A 16,184-nucleotide genomic window follows, 5' to 3' on the forward strand; every position below is an offset into this window, starting at 1 on the left:
AATTTCCACCTCCTCCCATCCTCCCATTTCCCTCCCACTCTCCCCACTCCCCCTCCCTCTCCCTCTCCCTCTCCTGTCCTAAGAGAAGTCAGGGTGCCCTGCCCTGTGGGAAGTCCAAGGCCCTCCCCCCTCCATCCAGGTCTAGGAAAATGTGCATCCAAAAAGCCAGTACATGCAGTAGAATCAAAACCCAGTGTCATTATCATTGGTTTCTCAGTCTGCTCCCATTGTCAGCCACATTCAGAGTCCGGTTTGATCACATGCTCGTTCAGTCCCAGTCCAGCTGGCCTTGGTGAGCTCCCATTAGATCAGTCTCACAGTCTCCGTGGGTGGATGCACCCCTTGCGGTCCTGATTTCCTTGCTCATGTTCTCCCTCCTTCTGCTCTTCATCTGGACCTTGGGAGCTCAGTCTAGTGCTCCAATGTGGGTCTCTGTCTCTATCTTCATCCATCACCAGATGAAGGTTCTATGGCGATACAGTAGTTTTAATAACCTATTTAAGTTTTGGTCACTATCACAAGGTCATGTCTTCAACACAGGAACATACGAATGATGGTGTTTAAGAGCACTTGGGACTCTTGCAGAGGACCTAGGTTAGGTTTCCATGCCAACATGACTTACAATCACATGCAACTCCTGTTCCGCCCTTTTCTGGTCTCTGTGGACATTGAACACACATGTTGTGCACATGCATACATGCAAACAAAACACCTATTCATGTGAAATAAAATAAATACATATATTTTAAAAGAAATAAGTTAACCATACACAACTCTTTGATCAAGGAGGTATTTGTGTTTATGGAACACTTACTTTTCTGTAAAACCCACATTGCCTGTGATACAGTACATCCAGCTGTAAGAACATGTTCATTTTAAAGTAAGAAGTAATTTTTCCTGGGTTTCTGTGGGAGCTACTGTGATTCTTGTTTCCTTTTAGTGGGTAGCCACTTAGCTTGTGGTTTTTGCTAGTGACGATTTTATATGTGACACATATTCTTCTCAACTGCAGAGGCACAGCTGACCAAAGCATGTTGAAATAAAAGGGCCCAGCATTCCCAAGGGCTTTTGTTCATTTGATTCTCAAAGTTACTCTGTGAAGACACCATTCGAGCTCTGCTTTCCCAGATAAGGAAGCAACCATATTTTAGCTTAGTCTTCATGGCTTGAACAAAGCCACACACTTCATCTCGTAATTCAGTGAGATTTCAGGCAGTCATTTTTTTCTTTATGAAGAGCCCTCGCTGTGTAACTCAGGTTGCTTTCAGGCTAGCATTCCCCACCTCAGCTTCTAAGGCTTAGAACATCTGTTTTCTTTATGCCCCAATTCTTCATTTATGGAAAGCTGTGGCTGGGGAGGGGCTGTAACTGACAGTAATCTTGGGGTCGCAGCATTGGTCTTCCCTTCAGACTGTGGCCTTGCCGAGAGCAATGGGTGGCTGGGACGAAGGCTGGGACTGACAGTAATCTTGGGGTCGTAGCATTGGTCTTCCCTTCAGACTGTGGCCTCGCCGAGAGCAATGGGTGGCTGGGACGAAGGCTGGGACTGGCTATCTAAGAATCCTTGCTGTGGTGACTCCCAAGCAGGAAACAATATTTTGATGGTGGTGGTGGGGACAAATGGTAAGCATGGTTCTACTTTAACCTTACTGAAAGAGTCTCTGAAGCTGTGTGAAAATATAAACCAGGAGAGAGGTGTTTGCCTTTGAAAGTGACAAACTGTGCACTATGGCAAAGTTAGTCAACCATGTTTCAGCTTCTATTTGCCTTCTCCTTCTTCCTCTTCTTCCTGCTCCTCCTTCTTCCTCTTCCTTCTTCCTCTTGTTCTTCTTTGTCTTCTCCCCCTCCTCCTCCTCCTCCTCCTCCTCCTCCTCCTCCTCCTCCTCCTCCTCCTCCTCCTCCTCCTCCTCCTCCTCCTCCTCCTCCTCCTCCTCCTCCTTCTTCTTCTTCTTCTTCTTCTTCTTCTGTAAAGGCTATAACCTGAATAATTCCAACGACAACAGGATCAGTTGGCTTCTCTTTTAGGTCAGCAGGAACAATTTCTGGCTTCGGGTTACTTCAAATGCACCTTTCCTCTTTCTCCACAGCACATTCTAACCTGAGATGTGTGTTTAAATAAATTATCAAGTTTCCATTGCCCTCCCTTGAAAGATGTTCTGGGATTTCTTTTCTCTTTTAGTGTGAGTCTCGAATACCTTGGTGATAGTTCCACTCTTGGAACCAAACTCCTGTTAACATCTTACCTTGAAGTGTGGCGTCCTGCTTTGTTTTTCTTCCTTTACTTTCCTTCCTGATCTACAGGGTTCCCATCAAGCTTTTCAAAATGGAGCCTCTTTCCCTAGACCCATTTCAAATAGTACGTTCTTTTCTCAAGTCTTTTCTGATCCTCTGAGTGTGACATCCCCTTTGATGTGCTCTGGTGTTCACACTGCTCTTCTCTGACAGTGGCAGCCGGTGTGGCAGAGGTTCCTATGAGCTAGTCATTGCTTCATATGCATAAGCCGGTTTAACACTCACGTTGAGCCCATTGGCATGCTTACCTGCCCCAGGTGAGGACATTTGACACCAAGTCACGCTACTCAGAGCATCTGGCTACCTGGGGCTTCTCGCTTTCCTCCGTCCACCTTGTACTCTGGTGACATGGCAGCTATCCCACCACCTCCTCTGTCACAGACTCCTTAGCAAACAGACCCCTGTTGCCCATCTGCATTTTCATTACGGTGCTTTATGTAGTAAGAGACCAGCATAAATTTGTTGAATTAAGTTGCCTTTTCTTCCGCGTCAATTCCAATAGCTCCTGGGCAAGGGGAACAAATAAAAATGACAGCTGTTGGTAGCAGGCTCCGCTGGACTGGATGCACATAATCCGTACTGAGCAGAACAACGACCTCTCCCATATTGTGGCTTCTTTTCCTGTCACTGTCTCCGTCTGCTCAGTGCTACTTTAGCCTGTGGACTGATGTGACATTCTACATTTAAAGTGAAGTAAAATGTTATCATGGACAATAATACTTTACTTAAAAATATCTGTTTAGTGTGTGTGTCTGTGTAATATTCCACCTCCACTTACGTGTGTGTGTGTGAGTGTGCACATGCATGCACTTGTGTGTGTACCATGCACAAGTGTTAAGATTGGAGAATTCTTGCAGGAGCCAGTTCCTCTTTGCCGCCATATGGATCCTCGGGATGGAGCTCAGTTTAGTAAGCTCGGTGTGAAGCCCCTTTCCACTGCCTGAGTCATCTCTCCAGGCTAATAATTCTTTCTGCTCTTCCTTCATTTCACATTCTTTTCTTTATTATTGTTATTTCTTACCGTTTCATACTTATATACAACACACTGTGATTGCATTTAGTCTCCTTTACTCTCTGTTACCCTCTTTCTTTCCTTCTCAATCCTTCCTTCTTCCTAACTCATCCCCGACTAGCTACCATACCCCACCCCACCCCAGGAGCCATTAGGAGTCAATAACTCCAGGATTCTGGTGATTTTATCTTCTTTCAAAGCTAAGTATAAAATCCCTAGGAACTGTGAGTCACCTAATACGGGCTCTGGGCACTGAATTTTTGTCTTTGACATGCACACCTACAGAAATATAAATAAAACTAACTCTTTCAAGCTGATACACCCACTCAACTGTGGCCTTACTTTTCACAATGGCTGTCTGTCAGCTAAGATGGTGTCGGTGAGATGGCTATCTTTATTAAACATAAGTGCTTTTTGTCATCCTTATGTAATGGACTTGATCTTTGGCAGGCATTTCTGCTCTTTTGCCGATTCTGAACTCTTTTAGTGAGGGGCAGAGATGTGCTTAGCAGCCTTCAATTCCCCCACTCTCTCTTCCATCTGGCACATTTTCTTGGAGCCCGTGACAGAGATTTTCTGAATGTCAGAACAGGAAAACTTTCTGCTAGAGAGACACTTTAGATGTCAGTCATCATTAGAACAAAGATCTCGATGACTGAAATCAATTCCCAGGCCTGGAAGTGCTCCTGCCAATCAATGTTCCTGGATGTTTTTAGAGTGAGCATGGACGAGCAGCTGCTGAAGCTGGCCTACCTGTTCCTGGTCCAATTCCTTTCAGACTCTTTTCTTCTCTGTGACCTTAACTTTGACCCTGAGTCATTTACAATGACTTATTAAATTCCTGAGCTAGAAGAGTCTTGTGATTTATTAATTTTTTTATGAGTTAATATTTAAATCTCCAGTACTATAGTTATCAGAGAGATAGTTCAACTGCAAGCATATTAAGTCTATAATGACGGTCAGATCCAAGCAATTACCTACCCCAAACTCAGTCATGAAGGAAATTATTTTTATATGTGCTGGAATATGATTCAAGGACCTAGCCAAACCCCCAGAGTAGCTACCATATGCTCTATAATTCACACATAGGATCTCCGGTGTGCACAGGCCACAGTCTAGTACAAAGGGTGAAGAGTTTCTGTTCTCTCGACAACACGGTCTTGTTTAGAAGCTGACTTGTGCATGGGACAGGATCTGTCCAGGCTTCTTGTCACTGTGACAAAATCCACAAGGCTGGCAACTTGAAAGAAATAAATGTTTAGTTTGCCTCATGGTCTTAGATGTTTCAGTTCATCGTCATTTGGAGTCTCTGTTTTAGGACCTAGGGCTAAGCAAAATGTCCTGGTGACAAGAGAGTGTGGACCAAAACTTTCTACTTTGTGGTGGTCCAGGAAAGAGCAGGTGTAGATAGTCTTTTCAAGGGAATACATACAATGGCTCAGCTTCCTTGTCAGGCCCAACCAATCTCCCTATGGTTCATCCATCTCCCAGTAACATGACAGGCTGGCGCCCCAACCTTTAACACACGAGCCTTTGGGGGGCAATTCCAATGCAAACTGCAGCAGCAACTGAAATTCAAGCCCGCACGAGATCAGCTTCAACGTAATTGTCTTATTTTACGTGCATGAATGTTTTACCTACATGAATGTATATACACCATATGCGTGTGGAGGCCAAAGAAGACATCTGATTTCCTGGAACTGGAGTTACAGATGACTTGAGCCAGCATGTGGGTGCTGAGACTCAAATCCTCTTCCAGGACAGGTGCTCTGAACTGCTGAGCCAACTCTCCATCGCATAGATGTCAACATACAGAAAGGAGCTATGATTTAAAGTAAGAAACAGAAATTAACACCTTCGGTTCTTATGGTGTACGTCTCTGTATGACAAAAGCGACGGTGGTCCTAACATACTGTGTTTGGTAGTCTGTATCAGATTACTGAACACACAGAGACAGACCATAATAAAGAGATACTAGTACACGAGCAAATTTTAAGGGGGATATAAAATCAAGCTTAAATAGTAGCTCAGTGGACAATTAAATATTCAGTTATCTCTCTCTGAGATAGTGTCTTTCTATGTAAACCTGACTGTGCAAGAATTTTCTATGTAGACCAGACCAGTCTTAAGTTAGCATAGCTATGCCTGCCTCTGCCTCCCAAGTGCTGGGTTTAAAGGTGTGGGCCAGTAAAATTTCCAGTCTTATCCAGGCATGGTACTGCCTGCCTATAATCTCAGTACCTGGGAGACCGTGGCAGGAGGCTCAGGAGTTCGAAGTTAGTCTGTGATACACACTGAGTTGGAGGCAACCTTCAACTTTGAAGTGAGACCTTTAAAATTCTCAAACCAAAACAAGTTGTACACTGCAGTTAGTGGGCAATTAAACACCGATGTTATTTCTGCTAATCTGTACGCCACCCATTTTACTTCAAAAATTTTAGAAAACTAATTTTAAGCAATGATATTAATAGTTTAAAGAACCAGCTACATCTAGGCGCCATTGTCAGTGCTTGCCCCCGCTTCTCCACTAATTGTATGGGAAACAGCCCCTCACATAGGTGAGGAGACACAGTTTGGCCAGCTACAGGGTGCTTGACTCTATCTAGGGACTCTCGTAATTGCTCGCCCATGTCTCCATAAATATTATGGGAAACAGCCCCGCAGGTAGGTGAGGAGACACAGTTTGGGCAGCTTGCCGTGGACACAGCTGAGGACATTTGACTTAGAAGCCAAGACTCTGAATTTTGTTGGCAATGTCAGTGGATGGTGAAGGGTTCATGGATGGAGGAGGAGGATGGCTGCAACTAGAAGTCCTCCTCCTACCCAAGAAGCCCGCTCCTCCTTGCTTTTGAGGACTATTGAATTCATGTATGGCTGCTTGTGTGAACATCAGTGAAGCTATTCCTCCAGCATGGAAACTTTCCAGTGGCTAACAGCCCTGAAGAGCCCCTCCCCTAGCTGCTGTGACTTGCTCATGGACCCTCAGGAGTGCTTGACAGCCACAGCCTCTCCGGCACTGGTGGGCCAAGACAGTTCAGAAGGAATTTCTAGCTTAGAAGAAGGAGTGCCTTTGACTTGGAGATGGAGCAACTTTACAGCCGAGACTGTGACATTAGTGTGTCATTGACGATTCCCTGCCATTGAATAATTGGTGTGAATAATTTAAGTCACATGACTCTGCTAAGGAATAAGTAAGGAACAAATGTTCTTCACAAGATGGCAGACATGTAGCAGGGACTAATATTTACTAAATTTTCATTCCTGATCACATATTTTATTGGGAAATTCACAAGGATGCACCAACTGGTATGATTTGTAAAACAATTCCCCGGTAGGCAACCCCCATCTCTCCTTTCTCAGACACGGAGTAGTTGGTCGGACTGAGGGGAGACTTTATTGATAAGGGAGTGTTTATTCAGACACTGTGACAGTTCTACTGTGTAACATAGGGCAGGGGAGGGCCTTGATCTCTCTGCGGGCTTCACTAACTGCAGAAGAGTGGGCATAGTAATCCATTGGCCCGTCTTAGTTTTGACATGGGATGGAAAGACAGTTTGGGAATGGAGATCTCTTCCGCTAATTAAACAAGAGGGAGGAGTGAGTGGTAGAAAACCGAATGTCAGCATTGCTTCCAGGAAATGACTGTCAAGGGTTTAAGACATTTTGAGCAAATAAAGAATGTTGCAACACCTTATGCTATTGCTGTTAAATAAGAAATTGCTAGTGACATTTTACAGACCTGACGACACAAGTACAGGCAGCAGAAGCAAACATTACATGCAGGCTTATGTCAGATTGAAGCCACTCCCCCAGACTGGAGGAAACAACCAGCAAAACAGAAAGGTAGGGCACCAATAGATAAACCATGCATTAGACAAGGAGATAGTATCTGGAGTGAGATATGTGTGCAACTCAGTAAAAAAAAATGTCATTCTTAATAACCAAATTAAAGATGGGCAAAATGCCTGAATGGACATCCCCCCCCCCAAAATAAAATTGAAAGTAGGTATATAAAAAAGTGTTCAATACAGCACTCATGTGGCAGAGGCAGGAAGATCTTTGCTCATTTAAGGCCAGCTTGGTCTACATAGTAAGTTTCAGGCCAGCCAGGGGCTACACAGTGAGATTTTATCTCAGAAAAAAAGAAAGAGTTCAATATCCAGTAGTCTTTAGAGAAATTAAAATCAAAACACAGTGAAATATCGTTTCACATCTATTTAAATGGCCATTATCAAAAACAGAGGCAAAATGTTGTTCATTGTTGGTGGGCAGCGTTGGTGTACGCCTTTAATCCTAGCACTCAGAAGACAGAGGCAGGCTGATTCTCTGAATTTGAGGCCAGCTTGGTCTACAAAGAGAGTTCCACGACAGACAAAGCTACACAAATAAACCTTATCTTGAAAAACCAAAACGATTATTACAGTCATTAAGAAAGAAGTTAAGGACATGGCCCCCCTTTGGTTTATAAACTAATGGATGCATGTTAGATAAACACTCTATACTCTGTGTCATAGCCCCAGCAACAATATGGGAGTTTTTCAAAATTAAAATAAGAACTACCTTGTGATTCAACAACCTCACCTTGCAGAAAACACAAAATAAATGAAATCAGGATGCTGAAGAGTTAGCCGCACTTCCATGCTTACCTCAGGATAATTTACAATAGCTAAGATATGGAAATAGCCCCCAAAGAGAGTGCACGTTATTTAATCTCAAAAGAGAAGCACTCCTGCTATTTGCAGAAAACCTAGCTGAAGCTAGAGGATATTAATCTAATGAAAAGTCAGGGGCAGAGAGAAAAACATTGCATTTTCCACTTCTATAGAGAACCAAAATGTTCAGTTTTATAGTAAGAAGTTTTAAAAGAACGAGTAGAAGATAATTTAGAGAGAGAAGTCTGCAGAAAGTTGTCTGTTAAAGAGACTCCCGCATGGGAAGACCCAGAGGTACTAGGTTAGGAATGATTTGAGCATTTGAAAACAGAAGGGTGTTCCAGGGACTGCTGAGTAGTAAGGCTGGGGAAGAAGATGGCTTCAGGGTACTGGGGAGCGGCTGGGAGGGTCTTGCCAACCACCTGAGAAGTGGTCATGGCTGTGCCCTTCGGAAGCAACCACAAAGGCCATTGGTCACGAGTGTCTCTGTGGCTTTGCCAAATATTTGTTCAGGAGTAAAGGCTCCAGGAGACCCTCCTCTCCCAAAGATCTGCTCGTTGTCTGGGCACTAGAGTCCCTGAGTGAAACCTAAAATCTCCTTGCAGATATAACTAAGTTCACAGTATATAGATGCTTTCAGCCTGATTATGTAGTAGCTCTCCATCCAATGATGTGTCCTGTGTGAAACCAGAAGAGATGCAGACAAAGCAGAGAGGAAGGTGAAGATGGGATTAAATGAATACAAGCCAAGGCCTAGCCGAGTGGCTGAAGCTAGAAATGCAAAGAATCAACTTCTTTCTTCTCAAAGCTGTGGAGGAAGCAAAGTCCTGCCACCATCTCTGTTGGAGACTTGTGCTTCCCAAAACTGTGGGAAATGAATTCCCATGGTTGTAATTTATTATAACAGGAAAATTATACAGTGAGAGGCATGAGGTTGAGGAAGGCCTGTGGTTCTAGAGCTCAGACCAGAAGCCAACGCTGGGTAGTCTACAAAGTCTCGCTATTTAGGTAGTGTGTAATACATGTAATATGTAAATTGAAAGCAATTTCATAAAGAATTTTGCACTTGTCTGGAATGCTCTCCTAAATATTCATGGGTACACATTCTTCACTTAACCCAGGAATTTGCTCAGTTATATCTCACCATGAACTTTCAATTTAAGATTGCCTTTCTTTAGGTCAGTCTTGTTCCAACTTAAGTTTTCTCCAAAGCATTATTATCTGTGAGGCTGTAATTGTTTGCTTATGTATCCCTCCGCCTGTCCTTTCTAGAATGTAAACTCCACAAGAGCAGAACTTTGTCCTCTTGGGTCACTGGTGTTAGACAAATTATAGCTGTTCAATATAGTTTGTTGACCAAGTGAATCTTTGAGAATGATGTGGACAGGAGACTTAGAAGTTAGAAGAGACTGTGGCAGAGGTGAATGCAGGTAGAAAAACTCTAATAGAAAGAGGGAGGTCAGAGATGGAGCAGGAGGAACATGAGCGATGCCCTTAAGAAGGCATATGGGGAGGGAAGAGATGACCTGGTAAGGTGATGGCTTGCTTTTCACTATAACCACAGAAGACAAAATGATCGGTGCAGGTGCTGCTGGGTGCCACGTCCACAGCAGTGACTGCCACGTAGTGACAAAATGCCTCTGCGCTGGCTTTTGCCTGCTGAAGGATTGGGGTTAGAGCTTCCTGGAGCGAAGCCCCAGGTGGTCCCCCTGGCAATCAACGGTCGAGATAGGACCTGATACTGTAGGCAAATCTCGTATCTGGAGATAGCCTTGAGAGCGAGCCCTCCTGGCACCCTGCATGATCTTTCTCTGTATTTCTAATCTTTCCTGTTTTTAGCTGACCGCTTACCAAGAAATCAAAGTACGTCCTTGGCTCGGCCCCACCGTTCATTAAAGAATCCTTAAGGAAATAAAGTATGCCCCACGCCACATGAGCCTGGGAAACTTTATTAATTATGAAACAAAAACGGCTAAAGTTAATATGTTACGAGGAAATCGTCATAGTAAATCAGATTTAGAGAAAAAGAAGGAGAGTTAGAAAAAATTCCCCAGCACACTCCTTGATTCACTTCCTTATACAGGAGCCTATGATGAGCAAGGAAATAGATGGGTTAATGTTGATGGACAAAGACTGTTATATTATACTTTCAACTTTATGGATAGGCTTGCTAGACCCCAACCCCCATGATGTCTGCCGCATAAAAAGGTACTAAAAAATATAGTTCAACAAGTACAAAAAACTGATTAGACATATTTGATCACTAGATGTAATAAAGGGTTAAGAGGAAAAAGGGCCATGATAGCGATAATGAGACAAAAACTTTCTGTTCATAAGATGTAACCACTTGCCTGAGGCTTACAGTCCCAAGGACAAAAATTCCCTTTCTAAGGACGCTTTGTGTCTAACACCTGTTCCTGATAATACACTTTTAAACATTGCTAAAATTAAACATTGCTAAAAATAGTTTTCATACTGTGCCAACTAATGATACATGACTTTCTAACTTGTTCTTTGTTTAAATACTATATAATAAAAACATGATTTTAGTAAAATCACAACAGATTCTCATTACACAATGTGTCAGTCTGTCATTCCCTTGCGTCATATCCTGACTATCCTATAGCCTTCACCCCTGTTCTCCCGTGGATAACAGTCTCCCAGAGGGACGGTCCGTGACAGCTGGGACTTTCTATTTGGAGGAGGAGACATAGGGTTATAGGGGTACCTGTCTGTGTGACCTTATGATTCCCTTCTGACAGTGATGACCAGCCTGGTGTGGGGTGGACAAAGACCTGGACTCAAACAGCAACAAAGCTTCATGCACACAAAAGTTAGAAGATGAAGAGAGGTTACATGTCTAGTAAAGCAGTGGTTGAAATTATGGTAGACAGAATTCAAGCTCTACCGTACAAGCAGAAATGGACACACAGGGGTAGATTTACAACTTACATTTAAAAACACTGAACACACCTGTACAACCAGACTAGGTCATTCACCTGTGCTCTTGAGCTGGGTTCGGGGATGAGAGTAAGGCAGGAAGGAGAGGGTCAGGCAGGTGCTTTCTCAGTGGAGAGCTTACCCGAGGGTGTGAGCTTGATTCCAGGCACCACTGTTAAAACAATGTCAAGCATGGCAGCACACACCTCTAATCCTAGTACCAGACTGGTGGAGATAAGAGGATCTCTGGGGCTCGGTGGCCAGGCAGGCTAGCTACATTGGTGAACCCCAGGCCAAATGAGAGATCCTGAGCTTCAGGAAGTCAACAGCCACCGGGAAAGGGAGAGTCAGTTTTTGTCAGGGGCACGGCAAGTGGTATGTTGCCTGTGTTACAGTGAGCAGCTCTACACCCATGTATATGACTGGACTCAGTAGGTTCTAGATCCAAATAATAAAAGATGAGGACATGAATTTGAGAGTGGTGTTTGGTGAGGGGGATTTCAAGAAGAGGTGAGGGGGTAAAGGGTAGATATGATCAAACTGTGTTATACTCATGTACTAAATCTTCAAGAATAAAATAAATTAAAAATAAAAAGGAGGAAAGTTACTGGTACAAATCCCTGACACTGGCCTCTAGCCTCTGTATGCACACATATATACACACTGCACACTCACATACACACACATTATAAAATGTGAACATATATAGATTTGCATACACCATACACACACTCACATAGACACACAGAGCACACACATGTTCACTCACATACACAACACATTTTCACACACACACACATACCACATCCACACATATACATTCACACACCTTATATACAAACCCTCCCTCATGAAATCACACATATACCATACACTCATACTCAAATGTACTTCTCCCACACCATAAACACACACACACTCTCTACCTCCACATCATATATAACACATACAACACATCCAAACTGTTGCAAAGATGAGCAGCGAGCGGGCCATGTACCGCCCAGTACCCGGCTGCCTGGCTAATCCCTGAAATAATTACATGGAAACTGTATTCCTTTAAACACTGTGTAGTGTTAGGAGTGGCGAGGCTGCGTCCCCGGCACCCGGCCACCTGCATGGCTAGCTTATGCCCGAAATAATTACACAGAAACTGTATTCTTTTAAACACTGCCTGGCCCATTATCTGTAGCCTCTTACTGGCTAGCTCTTACATATTAATCTAACCCATTTCTAATATTCTGTGTAGCACCACAAGCTGGCTTACCAGGGAGGATCTTAACCTGCATCTGTCTGGAGTGGGAGAACCATGGCAACTCACTGACTCAGCTTCTTTTTCCCAGCTTTCTCTTCTGTTTACTCCACCCACCTATGTTCTAACCAATAAAAAGGGCCAAGGCAGTTTCTTTATTATAATTAACCAATGTCCTTTCTCCATCAACAGTGCCTGGCCCATTAGTTCTAGCCTCTTATTGGCTAATTCTCACATCTTGATTAACCCATTTCTAACAATCTGTGTAGCACCACCAGGTGGTGGCTTACCAGGAAGATCCTTACCTACATCTGTCTCGGGTTGGAGAATCACGGAGTCTGCCTGACTTTGCTTCCTTCCTCTCACCATTCTGTTCTGTCTTCCCCACCTACCTATGTTCTGACCTATCAGGCCAAGCAGTTTTCTTTATTAATTAACCAATAAAAGCAACAGATAGATAGAAGACCCTAATACATCACCAAACACTCACACTCATACACGCCACCAGACCTTTCACACCATACACACCCACCCACATAAACCACAGATGATGTAGGAGGGTCATCTGTCTATGTGTTATGTTCACTGGTTAATAAAGAAACTGTCTTGGTTTTTTTGATAGGCCAGTCCTTAGGTGGGTGGAGTAGACAGAACAGAATTCTGGGAGGAAGAAAGCAGAGTTAAGCAGATGCCATGCTTCTCCTACCAAAGACAGATGGTGGTTAGACTCATGCTGGTAAGCCAGAGTCAAGTGGTAATACACATTTATAGAAATGGGTTAATCAAGATGTGAGGGTTAGCCAGTAAGAGACTACAGCTAATGGACCAGGCAGTGTTTAAATGAATACAATTTGTATGTTGTTATTTCAGGTGTAAAGCTAGCCATGTGGGAGCCAGGTGGGATGAAAAGCAGGCCTGCCCACTGCTCCTTTTACACACAGATACATCTCTCACACACACACCACATACACAGAAACACACACTATACATGCATACATACATACAACACAGGCACATATACTATACACAGATATAGTTTAGATAGCTTTTCTATTGGTGTGATTCCACATTGAGCCAAAATCAACATGGAAAACAAAGGGGTTTCTGCTTTAAAGTTATAGCCTAAAGTCAAGTGAAGCCAGGGCAGGAACTCAGGGCAGGAACCTTGGGTCAGGAACTGAAGCAGATACCATGGAAGATCACTGCTTTCAGACTTGCTCAGCCTGATTTCTATAGAGAATCCAGGATCCCCAACCCATGGCTGGCACTGCCCATGGTGGACTAAGCCCTCCCATATCAACCATTAATCAAGAAATCACCCCACAGGTTGGCCTGATGGAGACAGTACCTCAACTGAGCTTCCTGCTTTCCAGTTGATTCTAGTTTGTATTGTGTTGACAAAACATCAACCAGCCCGAGGAGTAACTTGGGCATCAGACAATTTACTAAATTTATTTAACTGAAACATTCCTATATATAAGTCAGTTAATGACAGCAAAGACACATGGCAGAGGATGTTGGACTGGGAGGAACCTCAAGAGAACCAAGAGTGAAGAGGGAGCTCGGAAGGCAGGAAGCTGTAGTGGTGTGAGGACTCGCCCCTTCCCCCACTCCATCTTAGGGGCTGGGATTCAGCAGCAGCTAGAGCCACAATTGCAGCCACAGGAGGCAGAAGCCCCACGCAGTCTTATCTTTGGTCTGGGAAATGAGAAAAATGTCCTGTGTCCAAGGTGCCGGCAGCTTTCCAAAAAACACAGTTTTGAGTCAGGGCAGGATGAACGATGGTGAAGACCCAGTGAGACATATTGGTCACTGGTCAAGCTCCTGGGCATGTCTGGACATCCGTTCTGTCTCTTTGCTGGTTTGTTGGTAGGATTCCCAGTGTTTTCTCTAGAAAAGCTCATCTGTCTTCTAAACGCTCCTCAAGGCAACTGCCACTTTCTCCTTTAGGAACCCGCTCTTTCTTATCCTCCCAACTCCATAGCCAGTCTCGCCTTTGAGTTTTAGTGCTATGCTCAGATAAAGTCCTTAAATATCTGACTATATTTCAGCAGAACACTCAGGGAAATCTGGCTATTACAGCGACAGAGGGCACAGTTATCTCTTTATTGGCATGAACAAGCACCCTAGTGCCTTTTTACCCCTCCTTTATGCTTCCTTTGTATTTCATCCCATCGTTCCCTCCTTTCCCCTGATTTCCTTTCTTCTTCTTCTTCTTCCTTTACCGAAGCTGATGTTGAAAGCCGAACTAGACAGGTTCCAGTGTCCCACAGCTTATACAGGCAGTGGCCTGGCCTGCGTTGACCAACTCCTAAACATACGTTCTCACCTTCTCTGCTCTTACCAATGCCAAATGCAACTACCTGTTGCTACTGGAATGTCTAGTGGGCTTTTCTTTTTGCCACTCATGGCATGCTTGTGCTTTAGAGATGGGACTGTGACAGGTGGAAAACCAGGAGGACAATGACATTGCTGGGAGAAGCAAACTTGTGTGAGGACATCAGGCGTGGGGCTGGGGCTATATTTAGGGAAAATGTGGGGAAAATGGGAGACATTTAATTTTCTGTGGCATTTGGGACAGTGATGCCAGGATTCTGGGGTTTTTAACTTCCTCTGCTCTCTTGTCTTCATTATTTTTAAACATAATATGTTTTTGATTATTTGGAAATTTCATATCATGGACCCCTATCACATTCACTTTCCAGTCCTCCTAGGTCCACCCCTGCCATGTTGGGCTCTGTGAAGCTTATGGGGCTCTACCATCCCTCCGGCCCCACTTTCTCCTCACTCTCCATGCCCCATCTCCCAGCACAGCAAGCAGCTCTGGTTGTAGCCACAGCAACTCCAAGCTGCAGGCTGGCCAGTGGACCCAGGACCAGACCCATTTGGTGATGACGTCTGATTCTGCAGGATCAGCTCCTCCACAAGCTCCAGTAGCATGGAGATGGGGTGGACCAACCCAGAGTGTTGATTTGGATCCAGACGGCAGTAGAATAGGTCAGCTCTCATGGAACTTCTCCCTTCTCTCGGTTCTTATCTGCTTGCCATGAACTTTTATTTCAAGAGAACACACACGTTTCCAAAAAAGGGCAGTGTCTAGACTTCACTAGATTTTAGTTATTATCTTTGGAAGGTTAAATAACTATAATAAGTATGGGTTGCCTCTGTCCTGATAATCCTTTACTTATGCATTTTTCTGAGAAAATAAATATGGCTATAACTAACGTTGTGGAGTCCCCCTCCCGCCCCCCCCCCCCCGAAAAGACAGAATTTCAGCAAAGACAACACGATGGCGTACCAAGGGGGTCCATTATGGCAAAAAGAATTGGATTTTCCTCACATTTTCTTTTCTCATCTCGAATCATCTCTCTGCCTCTGGCCTGAAATAGTTTTCATTTCCTGGCAGAGGTCAACTTGAAAGGTTTTTTTCCCTCCACACACAGCTTACTTTTATCACTCTTGTTTACATTTTTACATTATAGCAGTGTTCCACATCTCAAATTATGTCAAAGTACAGGGCATTGAAATTGAGTTCTCAGACATGCTTCTTTCTTGGCATCTTAGCTTAGCTTTGTCATGGAGCATTTCAGATAGGTGGAAAGAATTAGATTCAATGAAAAAGACCTGGGTTAGGTGTGAGGGGCACTGACTGAGTTCCTTAACTGACTCATGCCCAAGTTAGTGCCCGGAGATCTCAGGGTTAAAGGTCAAGATCATTTTAGATGTGTTCACAACACACTGTATTCAAACATCCCACAGATTTCGAAGCCATGGTCGCACCAGGAACTACAGCCATGTAAATAGAGACAAGTGTAAAATATGCCTTTTGCTGTCAATAAAAGCTTTCTTCTGAGAAGACTGATATTGCATGTGTCCAGTCCAACACCTTGTGACTCTACCAGAGGTGTGGACTTTGCTTGGTCCTTTTTTTTTTTTTTTTTTTAAATTTTCAGCTTGTTTTTGTTGTTGTAACGGAATACTGTGGCCTGAGTAATTTATAAGGAATGAACACTCATTGGTCACAGTTTTGGAGGCTGGA

This window comes from Alexandromys fortis, unplaced genomic scaffold, assembly GCF_014885135.2.
Source record: "Alexandromys fortis isolate MF-2015 unplaced genomic scaffold, M_Fortis_MF-2015_v1.1 scaffold_309, whole genome shotgun sequence".
NCBI lineage: Eukaryota > Metazoa > Chordata > Mammalia > Rodentia > Cricetidae > Alexandromys > Alexandromys fortis.